The sequence below is a fragment of the Oxyura jamaicensis genome, chromosome 7, assembly GCF_011077185.1.
Source record: "Oxyura jamaicensis isolate SHBP4307 breed ruddy duck chromosome 7, BPBGC_Ojam_1.0, whole genome shotgun sequence".
Lineage (NCBI taxonomy): Eukaryota > Metazoa > Chordata > Aves > Anseriformes > Anatidae > Oxyura > Oxyura jamaicensis.
In genome coordinates, this window is record NC_048899.1 from 21,574,088 (window position 1) to 21,587,317 (window position 13,230).

At 35.5% G+C, this 13,230-nt stretch overlaps 1 protein-coding gene across 6 annotated transcripts in view; it reads left to right on the forward strand.

The window, feature by feature from the left end:
- The window catches only part of FIGN (fidgetin, microtubule severing factor), a 104,077-nt gene that overhangs the window by 79,855 nt on the left and 10,992 nt on the right, over positions 1-13,230 (forward strand). The window contains exon 1 of one of the 6 annotated variants that reach the window (XM_035331574.1): positions 12,730-13,069. The exons of the other annotated variants lie outside the window; for them this stretch is intronic. The gene's annotated coding sequence lies outside the window, so the exon portion shown is untranslated. Of the gene's footprint in view, positions 1-12,729; positions 13,070-13,230 lie in introns of those variants that run through there. 6 annotated transcript variants of the gene reach the window in all.

Below are 13,230 nucleotides of genomic sequence, written 5' to 3' on the forward strand. Positions count from 1 at the left end.
TCCTGTGGATGCTACAGTTGTGTCAACCTCAGTTTTCAAACAACTAAAAATATCATAATGTAGGGTCTTGAAGGACTTATTGATGAGCAATTGATATTTCAGAGCATCTGCGCTTAGTAAAATAAACAGTACAAAATGCGTATTTTGTATCTTAGAACATCGGGTTGTCACTCACAAATGATGTGAAGTTTAATGCATTATTCAGAAGTACAAGAGGAAGCGGTCCAAAGCAGCTGTTGAGTCTCTCTTATTTTATTTTGCAGAAAGCAGAGCTAAGTGTTTGACTTAAAGGTGCAGGGTTTGGAATTGCACAATGCGTTAGGCAGCAGTACTAAAAATGTTGGATCTGAGTACAAATTCAGTTCAGACTTAAGCAACTGGAAGATATTTTGATCTGAAAGCTACAGAAATCCATCTGGGAATGAGTTCTGGGTGCCTTTTTTTTTTTTTTTTTTCTTTTTCTACTTTGTAGTGCAAAGAAGTGCATACTACAAAATCAAATGAAACTGGCATTAATTTGGTAGTCTTAGTTCTCATAGTCCTATTGATTCAGAAAGCTGCAAACATGGAGGCTTATAGGCTGCATTTAGGACTATTGAAGTTTGGGGGCTAGGGTATATGAAAGTTGTAATGAGAACACTCATTCAGTAAAGGAACTCTTCGTAGCCTCTTATCTTGTGATTCTAATATAAAAATCTTAGTTCAAGAGAATTAAAGCCTCCATCATTTTGCTGGTGGTTTCATTATTGATTGCTCATCTTTATGGACTTCCTTCCAAAGTCTTGGCTGCCGACACAAAGCTTCTCTGGCAGAATCTCTACTAAGCAAAACAACATTTGCATCCCTATGTATTTCTCCTAGTGGGAGACAAAAAAGTAGTCTTGGCCATTTCTTATTGATAACTTTAAATATTATGTCAGTCTCAGATCAATCTGGCGAGAGAACAGTGGCTATTCCTGAGGATTCACTCTGGATATTTAATTAGCTGGAGCTTATACATGCAATTTATTTTCTTTTTTTTGCCTCTTTCAGCATTTGTTAGGTACTACTATTGATATGACTAGTGCAGTGAGGTATATGTTTAGTTAAATTGAACTTTCTATTGATGAAAACTTACCTCTTGCTGATAGATGTTTTATTAATAATATATGTCACAATGTTACATTTTTTGAGCTGTGGTGTCGTGTGCATTATGAACTTTTGGGAGGCGTGAAATAGGTACTAGGAATTAATGATATTTTAAATTTGTAGGGAAGACATCATTAGTTGTGTATATATGTGTGTGTATGTGTAAATATATATTGTTATACTTACATAATTTTATTTTGAAACCAAGCAATTTGCTCTGTTTTTTTCTCAAGCATTTTCAGCTGTTACTGGGGAAGGAGAACTGACAAGTGTTTCTTCAAGTACCTCTTTTTAATGGTTATTTTTGTTCATTATCATTCAGCTGATGACAACAACATTTATTATTTGTATATTAATGACTGGAAATTGTAAGGTGATGGAAGAGCAGTCAAACAAAGATAGGTGGAATTAACTTTATGCATGTCTGTTGGATGGTACCTGATTTGCAATACTCCATGCATCCCCCAAATAATCTCTGATTTACAGAGCTAAGCCAGTCTAGCACGGTCTTATGTTCAGTTTTAATATTTGCTTTGGAAATATTATTGAACCGCAACTATTTTCTAATATATTTTCAGGAAAAAAAAATACTATATTGCAGTAAATCTATCATCACAGCTACCAATTCCTTGAGCTTAATTATGACACTACTAAATGTGAAAATCTATTCAGCGCTAGGAACACTTTTCACATTACATTCACGCTAAAGATTGGCTGTTAAGAGCTCATTACTGGTAGTTTTCTAAAGAGCGGTTTATTAAACACTGTTACCTAATAAGCATCTTTGGTGGTGCAAATTGCTGAAAACAGTAATGAGTCTGATTAGACTTCATTTCAATTACGACAGCTTGTCTAGAAAAAAAAAAAAATGGAACGAAAGAATCTCTCCTTGATGCTTTGGAATCTGGCTACAAGGCATTACATGGTTGAAAAGGAAAATGCCACCTCTGTGTTTCCTTTCCACAGTTCAGTAATGAATAGAGAACTGTCCAAGTAGCCGTCCAATTTAACACATTGGAAAACTAGATGGGCAGCATTGGAAGCACAATCCGTTTTGCTTAAGAATTTTACAAAGGCTTTTCAACTAATATATCTAAATAGGGTCATATTTAGATTTCCTCTGCTTCCCTTGCATAAGAATATAAAGAAATAAGTAAGAGAGAAAATTAAAATGATACACTCCTACCTGTTTTGCAGTGGTTATGCATTCCTCTGATTACTGGAATCCACCTTTCAATTGTTGTATCTGTAAGTCTTTTCACAGTACCTTATAATTCAACCTATTTCTTTTTCTTTTAAGTTCTACATTTTTTTTTCCCCCAAAATACCAACCAAGCTTAATAAACTTATACTATCATTGTCTTTAAGTCATTCCTGTGTATTTACACATTATGGATGAAAAGAGAAATGTTAATTAAAAAAAAATAAAAATAAAAAATTAAGCTGATAGTTGTTAAATATTTAGCAAAATTGTAGTGTTCCTGATGATAATGTATTATACTATATTCCTGTGGATGCACTTTTTTTTTTCATTTGACATAAAATTGGATGGAGAGTTTTGTAACTAAAATCTTGTAATAAAATATGAGTTGAGAAATTACAAAAGAGGAATGCAAATAGAAGATGTGGTGCTGCTGAAGTCAGTACATTGGGCTGGGGTCTCGAGTGTGATTGAACTCAAAATTCTGTCCATTCTGTTGACAGCAAATTTTATAAATGTTCAAATTCAATAAAGATTCAAAGCCACCTTATTAGACATAGGAAATAAATTAGAAACTGAGCTAGTGCAGCAAATACCAGAACTCTCTGTCTATAGTTTAATGAAATATAACTATATGTGTATTTATGTATATTTTCTTTGATTTTTTTAAATTAAAATTACACAAAATCCAAATGCTGGACTCAATATTATTTGCATAATCTGCTGCTTATTAATTGTTGCCAAAAAAAAAAAAAAAAAAAAGTAAAGTAAAAAGGGGGTCACATTTACCTCCTTTACCATAATTTTGGTTCTTGTGGCTTTAAAACAGAAAAGTGACAGGAGAAACTCATGAACCTTGTAGGCTGGGCATCAAATATTGACACCAAAAACCTCTTGGCTTTTTTTGTGATGTTACCTTCCTACCTTCACTTTGAGATTCTTACAGTTAACTATGACATCCTGTATATTTTGTGAAAGGACTTCCATCAGTGTGCATCATAAAACATCAAATAAAATAGTATTGTGTTGTTTTTGTTTTGTTTTGTTTTAATCATACAAATGCAAGTGTTGTTATTCAGCTATACAAATGTGTGCCTGTAGTGAGCTGTGAGACGCTAATCAGCAGAGCTGACTTCTGTACCCTGAAGCAAATTTTAAAACTATTTCATCATTCGGTCACTACCTATACCATTACAATATGGACAAAATTACAGAAAAATAACACAGTTTATTGTTATTTAAGCTATCAGTGGGGCTCAGCCAGTTATTGATATCATCATTGCAAGACTTAGATTTTTGTTCTCTTAAAAGCTGTTTACAGAAACTGCTGAATTTGTGTGATAGCTGCAGAGGAATGTGACATTTTATCAGCTAGGTTCTATAATTTCTTTCTGTTTTTAAAGCCAGAGCATTATTCTCTTCTACTTCTTGAAACGCCTGTGCACTCTGTGACATACGGTGTGTTTCAAGACCTGGCTCAACTTTTCCTGTTGCAGGATGAACTTTGCTCTTTTTGAGAAAGGAAAACCGACATATCACATGAGATGTTAGTTTTTTTTCCCTCCCACTCTCTCCAGTAAAAAGGTGAAAATATCAGCATATACGGAGTTAAATTTCTCAGCTAAGGCATTCTCTCACTTACACACGTGTGTAAAATATATAAAGGTATATATAGAGATATAGAGATATTTCTATATTAGTCTATAGAAAATTCCTTGTTCCTCCTCTCTCCCTTCCCTGGATAATTTGTCAAGCTAACTAAACAATCTATATAGTTCCTTTCAAATGCTCAAGAAACAGTAGAGTCAGTCCTAAACTAAGAACATGGAAAAAAAAAAAAAAAAAAAAAAAAAAAGGAAAGAGAACTATATTCCATTTTTTTCAGTAGCTAAATCAGATACATTTTACTGAATGAGTGAGAAAGAATCTTTGGAATTTGTGGAATACAATAATTGAAAGGTTTAAGTGGGAAAAAGATTTAGCTTAGCTTAGTGTTTCTAGAATGTCAGGTCTTTGGTTATGCTTCTGCTTTTAATCTTGTTTCTCTGCTTTGGGGGGAGCAGGAAGGAAAGGAAGGGTCAGCTGCATGCACAGCCAAGCCTGGGCAGGAGCTGTGCCGGAGCTCAGTTTTACCTGTGAGCGTGATTAGTACAGTCCTGATGACTTGGCTAAGGTGTTCCCTGGCTTGGGGAGGAAATCTCAGGTTCCCTGGGATAACATCAGACCTTCTTGCAAAGTCATCTCGCATGTTGAAATACATACATTGGTTTTGTTGTTGTTTTTTTAGCAGAGAGACAGAGTGAGTACATGGCTTGATAATACACTCCTTTCATGTGGGATACTACCGCGTTTTGGGAAGACGGTGAACACCAGCTCTCACCGCTCTGCGCGCTTACAGTGGAAAGAAATGTATGTGGTTGTGTCTGGGGTGGCGGGGAAGGGAGAGAGAGCGTGGTAGGGCTCTGCTGAGAGCTCTCTGCTCCTAATCCCGGGCCGCGTCAGGAGCGTGCTAAAGCAGTTTATCTTCATATGTCGTCTTGTATATAAGAAACAACACTAAACCCACCAAAACTCATTTCATATGTAGCTTTTTCCACAGCCTTCAGATCAAAGTTATTTTCTTCAGGCTGGACTAAATTATACGCAAGGTCCCAGGAGTGAAGGACACTGAATTAATGCACTATGTCACCCAGTCCTGGCTATAGAATATTTTTATCGAAGTGTGAGACGCAACATCTCTTTACTATTTCATTAAAAATTAATGTGCAGATTGCCAAAAAGCAAAATGCATAAATAACAAACAAATTTTGCAAAGGCTTTGTACACTCTGGAGTCATCTTAAGAGGGATTTTTTTTTTTTTTTTGGTCAAGTATCAGATTACTTCTATATATACATTTAATCAGTATTTGTTCTCGTTTAGCTAATTAGCAGAGGTACTCTAATCTCAGTAAAGTTCATACCTTTCCTGTGCTGATATATTTTAGAATAAGCACCTTAAAAGGAAAGCAGTATTCCTGGTTACAGGCTGAGCATTGTGCTGTTGGCCCATATAAATTGGCGTTTTTACTCTAGTTAGTTAGGCATATTGGGTCAAACCGGACCAAGGTTATTTGAAACTTCCTGAAATTGATCTTTGCCTTCATATTTGTAAGTAGAATAGACCTGGCTGTATAAATCTCTGAAATTAACCTTGTCTGGCTATATAAAGCTAGGAAATAAATACATACTTAAATATATATATATACATTCTTAAAGCATGGTGATTGAAAAATAAATTGAAAGATATAATGTCATGGAATAAATAGAGATTTATATGGAGTGCTGCTGCTGTTAATTGGATGGAAATATATTTTAAATAACTTTTGATATGAAACTTGTGTTTTAGAGCAAGACTATTTTCTAACATTTTGGAATGGCATGACATAAAAAATAATTCAGCATCACCTAAATCTCTATTTATTGTGCACCCACTTTGTTCAAATAAAGCATGTCCCTTTATGGCAGTTTTAACCCCATTTATCCTCATGCACAAGTGCTCACCTGTTATTTACTCACATAAGAGAAGGTCGATACTGCAGAACAAGGGGAGTGCTGTGTTGTGACATAAAACATACATATTCATTAGCTCCACTGTCCCAATGGACATGTGTGGTATGTCCTGATGATCTTCATTTGACGAAAGGAAGTGAGCGTAAGAAGGAAATTGTTGTAATGGATTTAAGATACATGAAAAAAAAGGTTTTTAAAATGCTTTACTTACATTGAGAAAGCAAGCAATAATTCTAAGTACGAATGAAAACAATTCTGTAAAATGAAAGAATTTCCTGAATCACAATTAATAACAGAAAATTAAAAGTTATAGATTTGACTATTTGAAAATTACCATTTACAGATACTAATATTTTTTCCCAGAACAGTTTAGTTCAGGATCTGAATGTTCGATGTGATGCTCCCTTCTCTAGTGCTGGAAATTTGTTCCTTCTGCCTCTCATTTACTTCCTAAAAAAACAAGTTCAGCATTATGTGTTTCACCTGCTGCAGTAGATTACATGAAATATACAGTAAAGCAGGGAGTGTATTTTATCTGCTCCCCTTTTAAGGGTTTGTGTTTGTGTTTGCTCTTTCAAGGAAAACATGCCTCAAACTCAGGCTCTGAAAGGGGTACCAAAGAAAAGGCTACTTCTGTTTTTTTTTTTTTTTTTTTTTTTTTTTTTTTTGTTTGTTTGTTTGTTTGTTTGTTTTGTTTTTTTAAGTATTATTTTGCTTACTTCTGTACTTCAATTAGATTTACTGGAGATTTGAAGTAAGCACTTCAGTGAGAGCATAATCATGCTCCAGGTCTAAGTGATTCTGGTTTTAGAAATATAGATAAATACTTGTGCCAAGTGGCCAAACTCTATTTATTTATGACTATATTTTATGCTCTAAATATTTTAATTCTCAGAATCACTACAGTTATCCTGCAGTAGTTATACTGATGGACGTGTTTATATAGGAAAAAATTGCAGATTGCGTGGTATATTACATCTATGCAAAATACACTATAGCTATAAGTGTGTTCTGCTATAAAAAGTAGGTGATTGTTTTTTTGTTAGTTTAAGGTATGCTTAATTTTGTTTGCAATTATTGTTGTTCTGACTATTGTCTCAGAAATTATTATTGCCTTATTTGTTTGGCAATGACAAAATATGCTAGCACCTTTAAAAGTATGGTATGTTCGGAGGTACTTGAAGGGAACAGCTTAAAAATATAAAGCCTAGGAAGTGGAAGCATTAATAGTAGGTGAAAAGAAAACTCATTCCAATTATTGTCTTCCTTAGTGTGTTTTCTAGTTGGTATAGGAAAGTGTCATCAACAAATGAATACAGTGACAGCAGACTGATATAGTAAAATATTTTAAAGATAAACTGCAATTAATCACAAATGACACCAATTCTGCATATAGAATGGCTCTGACACAGACGTGCATAAATGGTTTTACTTGTGGTATGCAATGATAGTGCATCAATGTGATTATGGTGTAAGGATGGGGCACAGAACTGAGAATGTTTTTGTGCTTATGGACTATTGCCACAGAGAAACCGATACCTCTGAGGTGGGCAGCATTCTGGGAAGTTCTGTGGGATGCCTATCTAATAGCTCCTGTCCATGTCATCTATGTCTGTGGGCTGCTGCTTGGTTGGCTGATAGATCAAACCTGCTTCTGCTGGCAAAATATGACAGTTAGCCTTTGCTTGCTTGACTATTCATTCTCCTTATTTCTTTTTCATAAGTCTTTAGAAGCTGATGGATCTGCTAAAGGATGTTTAGCCAGAAATGACTTTGTGATTATCAAAGGCACAGCTTTATGTAAATGGCAGGGAGGGGACTTGGAGGGAGAGAACTCATTTGATGAAGATGTATTGTAATTTGCTGTCCTGAGGTGCGAAAGTGTGATTTAAAAGGAATAATCATTTGACAGTATTTAAATTAGATAATTGGGATGTATTCGTTTGAGACTCCAAGTGTAGAGTTATGCTCTTTACTGGTTCCAAGCTCTCCTAAAATATGTTGCGTTTTTGTTACAGCTTTTATCTTTAAGTGCTGTTGACATATATGTGATCCTCAATATTACTTGTGATTTAAGTGTTTTGTTTTAAAGATTGAAATGTTTTCACTATCCCTGCTAGATGGGAATCATATTGTAAACACCCTGCCAACAGCTTACTCCAACTGATGTGTGTGGTGTGCATAGGCTGTATATGATAAGAAGACCAGACCCCCACTAAGAAAATGCTGAGAGCACTTTCCAGGTCTGTTTTCATGGGTCTGAGGCTGTCGTTTAATGAAAAAAGCTTCCAAAGCTGGCCCCGTATGGCTGGGCAGCTCAGTTGGAGGCTCATCCTCCCACCAAATCCTTTGACGTCAAAGGAGATCCTCACGGACTGGAGCAGAGGTCTTCACTGAGTAATTAGAAAATAAATGTGGGAATCATTTTCTCTCTCTCTCTCTCTCTCTTTTTTTCCTCTGCAAAACATAATTAGCTCAATCCACTCTTCAAAATCCCTCCTGTTTCCAATTAAGAGAGATCAGTTGCACTATCTTCAAATAGCTGAAATTATGCTTATTAATAAAAAATGGAGTGTAAAAGAAATGTTTTATCTTGAATTAATTTTTATTATTATGGGACACATGACAGTACACAGTCTTACAAAATATTATCAGATTTAGAATAAAACCAGGGAGTTGTGTGTCCTACATCTTGAGCAGCGGTTATACAATGACTCATTTATTCAACTTTCCCATGCTTAAGAAGGACTTTCAAATGTGGATTTAGGGGCTGATCCTAAAGGTAATGACACCTTCAGCACTCAATGAAGTATGAGTTTTGAAAGTCCTGCCGTATTTGAGTGAAGTGCCCATTTAAGTCAATACCTATTTTGGCAGAACTGATCTCTGCGTGTCCACAAGAAGTGATCTGTAGGCTAACATCATTATGTTCCATTGTGTAAATACAGTGTCTTCAATAACTGGAGACAGCTGAAAAAGTGTTCAGTTGGTAGGGACAGCTTTTGGAGTCTTTCGCTAAATGTGTAAGCAATTTGAAGTGATGAAGTTCAAGTCAGCTTACAGGTCTAGAGGGAAGAGGCTTGGTGCTACTCAGAGCTGAGGTTTTGGACTTGCTTCCTTGCTTGCAAGAGTATGTCCTTACAAATCTGTTATGGACAGTTATCAGAAATATCTCATCTGCTTGTTCACCCTTGGAGCAGTCTACCCCTTTTCAACAGAGCATTAAGCAGTTGCTCAGAGCATGTTTAACCACATGCCTAAAGTAAAGAACCTTTTTCAGCAGGTTTACAAATGAACCTGTAGATTTGTGTTAGATAGGGCCTAAATGAGAGAGACCACAACAGGAGAAGAATTACTTTCTTTTGCCTCTGATGTGTTGAAGTAATGCTTGGAGGCCCCTGGTCCAGGTGGGAACTCTGTTAGCTTGTTGGGAAGGTTGGTGTGCTGCCCTGTTTCTGGTTCCCCATGCACAGTAGCTGTGTATCTTACAGGTTTTGTTCCCCAGCATCTTTGAAAGTGCAATGCAACCTCTACTGTTACTGTCAGAAAGCCACAGTTGCTGTTGAATTAAATTTAGGTTGATTAAGTTATTAGCAATGTGAATAGATGAGAGAGGTGTACTGAAGTCCCAGTGTCCTTTGCATGTAAAGCCAGTTGCTAGTGAATCTGTTTGGGTAGAAGGTGGTTGCTCTCACCTGGACTTGTTGGTGGGATGCAGTAAATCCTTTGTTGTGTTTTCGCCCAGTGTGGTCATAACTACTATTTCTGCACTTTTCCAAGCCTTTCAGGAAAACATTTCAGCAGAAATCCTTCCATTCAATTGAAAGGAGAAGGTTGTTATTTATTTTGTCCTCTCTAACAGATCTAATCCTGTAAGGGGCTGAGCAGTGTCACCCAATACTGAGGGCAGTAGAGGTGGAGGGATCTTTGCATGTGCAGACTCACTCAAGATCCCAGAAGGACTGGGCCCCTTTGGGCATCCAGGCTGTGCAGAATATTACTAGTTTATTTTTGCATTCAGATTACAAAGTTGTTTTTTCCTAACTCTAGCATGATTTTGTTTAGTCTTGTTTTGTTTTTCTGCCTGTATTTGTAAATAGACTTCTGCCGTATGGAATTATATATGTGAAACTGAAGAAGTATTGTTTATTAGATTTTATGTTTTCAGGCTTAGTGCACAAAATAAGAAGGGGAAAAAAAGAATGTTCAAACTCTTAGTTCAAAGTAATTGAATAATGAAATTGTTGACTGTAATTACTTTAAATGTAATTCACATAGATCCAACTGGAAGAATTATCGAGGAGGGATGTATAGCAGGGCTGTCAGGACAAGGAAAAATAGATACCACTAAAAAGCCTACACTGCCTCTTCTATATAATATATTAAATTTATCTTAAAAGCAATTCTCTGATAAGTACATACCTGTACTTAAAGAACAGAATCCCTTCTTTTTGCCTTTTACAGCTCATACCAGCACAGTTTATGCAGTTCATGAATGTCGATAGCTCAGAGAATTCCTAAGTTAGCAAAGATTTATTTATTTATTAAAGCATTTAGCCTTGTAGTCTGGATTTTCAGTAAAGTATTAAGCAAGGACCATGGTTTATGTCAGTTTAAAAGATGCTCTAAAAAATTTTTGCAACTTCTAAATATGCCCTTATTTACCTGATTTTAGATGTTTATATTATCATTTGAATCATTAACAAAGAAATGCAGGAAAGTATGACAGCTCAAGCAAAAAGCAACTAATAAAATACAATTTAAAATGTGGAGAGCGAGTGGCTCTCTCACTAAGCAATTTGTGGGAAAAAATGTGTTTGCATAACTAAAAGAAACTACAACATTTTTTTCCTCCCAAATCCAGCATTAGACTATTGTCAAACACATATTGAACTATTAACAAATGAAGTTAAACCTGGCAAAGTTTGCTGCTTTTTTGATTATATCAAATTGAGGAAATGTCTCTGTGTGCCTCCAAGACTGTTCCAGTGGAATCCATGTAAATACAGATTTCTTCACTGCATACTAATGCAAAAAATATGCTTATGGTTAACTATTAACCTATGCTTCCAAATAACACTAATGATTGCAATGTGCTGGAATAAATGCTCATGTTTCATGGGATGAGAACAGTCCTGTTCTCTTAAGCTTATCTAATCAAAGCCTAATCCTGCCTTTACAGCCTTTGTTAAATGCATTGGTATTTAATATGCATCAATAAATAAACTTTCAATTATTGTGCAGTGAGCATATCCAAAGATAGCATGACAATGTGAATCTACTGGTCTATCTAGCAATTATTCCAAATAAAGAATGCTGATGATGTGATTTTTCCCCCTCCTCATATAATGGATAGTTCAGATTTTCTGGCATTCTTCTGCAGTCTCCTAACAAGGCAAATAAATTAGTCCTAGACAAATAAAATTCAAATAATTGAATTTTTACACCATCTGAATAGATGTCCCCATTGTGACTTAGAGATAGAATTGTTTTATTTAAAAAGCCTTAAAATGAAAAGATCAATTGGTGATTTTTTAAAGAATATATGAAAAGTATTTTGTTATGCTCTGACCTAGTGTATTATTTCTTTAAATAGTCTTCCTTTACAAGCCGTTAAGACAATGTGCCAAAAGTGTATTCACTAACTACAGTACAAGTACCAGCTCAAATGGTCTGCTTCATCCATGTCTGTTTTGCCATCTTTTTCTAAAGTTTCACTACTGCTTTAATGCATTCTTAGCTAAGAGTCTTTCTCATGGTATCTGTTCATTAGTATCTAGCGAAGCATCAATCTGCTCAAGTTCGTGTGCATCTCTGTAACAGAAGCTTTCAGTGGTTTGGTAACCTTATAAGTCCCAAATCACAGAACACAGACAGTTTTTTTGTTTGTTTGTTTGTTTGTTTTTACAGGACTAATGCATCCGTAGGTCTGTTAGGCAGTTTTACATTACAGTAATGTTAATATTCTTTCATTTTAAAAGAGTTTGAAGTAAATCCCATGACACTAGAGGAATTTTAGATACTGATTACTTACAATTGGCTCTTGGTGATTTGTTCTTCAGATTTCCGGCTGAATTTAACAAAGTATGATTTCTGAAAAGACTCTGATGGTTCCTCATTACAATTTCATTTTTTTTCATATGAGCATGATTTCTATAATTTCACTCAATTTCATTATACATTTACCCCCTTTGAAAGGCAGTGGCTGAAACATCAGAAACAATTAGCAAAAAAGATTGTATTAATTCTAAATGAAAGAAATAAATCTGCCAAAAAATCAGTCTCAAAACTGCATTTGTCAAAAACGCTTCTCTGAATTAACTGTTATAGGGTAACTGTATAATTGTTAGCAGACATTTTTCTCATGTTGTCAAAATGTTTGAAAAATGAGAGAGAAAGAGAACACTCAGGAAAAAAAATCCACAAGTAATCAATGGCATGGTCATGTGGACTGAGATTTGCAGTACTTGTACTAATAAAATATAAGACACAATTAGAGGTACTTTGCAGCTTTCAGGCTAAATTTAACCAATTTGGTGATTTGCAAATACATGAGTCCAAAAATAAAAATGAAGAATCCAAATTCAAATTAGTGCAACTGCAATAAAATATAATTGCAAATGAATCTGTTGCTTTATTCATTTATTGTGTAATTACTGCAATCCTTCCCACCTTGTTTTCAGTATTTCTTAATCATTAAGTCAGAAGCATGACAGCAGTGCCAGCCCTGGCATGATTCTCTTTGACTAAAACCTTGTAAATTAACACAATTAGCACAGCATCATCCTGCTAATTAACTTCCAGTGTCTGGTGCAGTGGTTTTGCAAACAAGGAAGAGGGAGTCAGAAGGGAATAAACATGCCATTCTGTTACCAAACTGTGTGCTGTGTTAGGTTTAGCTCAGCGAGGCTAAGCTGGCCATGTCAGATGCCAGAGTCAGGCAATGAAGAGCTAAAGGGGTTGGGGAGAGAAACAGGAGGGGGTAGGAGCTGTCAAAATAGACTGCAGTAATTCAGAGGGGAGCTAGTGCCACAGATGCTTCATTTCGACTAGGCCTCCTCCTTATCAGGGAATCTGTGCCAGAGGGCACAAGACTGTTTGCAAAAATCACTTTTGGTAATACGAGAGAGATTAAGGAGGTCTATTTGATACAGCTGTACAAAAATCAGCAATGTGCCTACCATGCATAGGTAAGAGTTGGAGGGGGTTATCTTAATGCCTGTAAATATGCACAGTGGATTACTGGAAGGGGCAATAATTCACATCACATTGTTTGCAAGATTAATTGCTTCAAAATGGCAGTTGCATCCTGTAATTTATATATAGAGGGTTTTTTGTTGTTGTTGTTGTT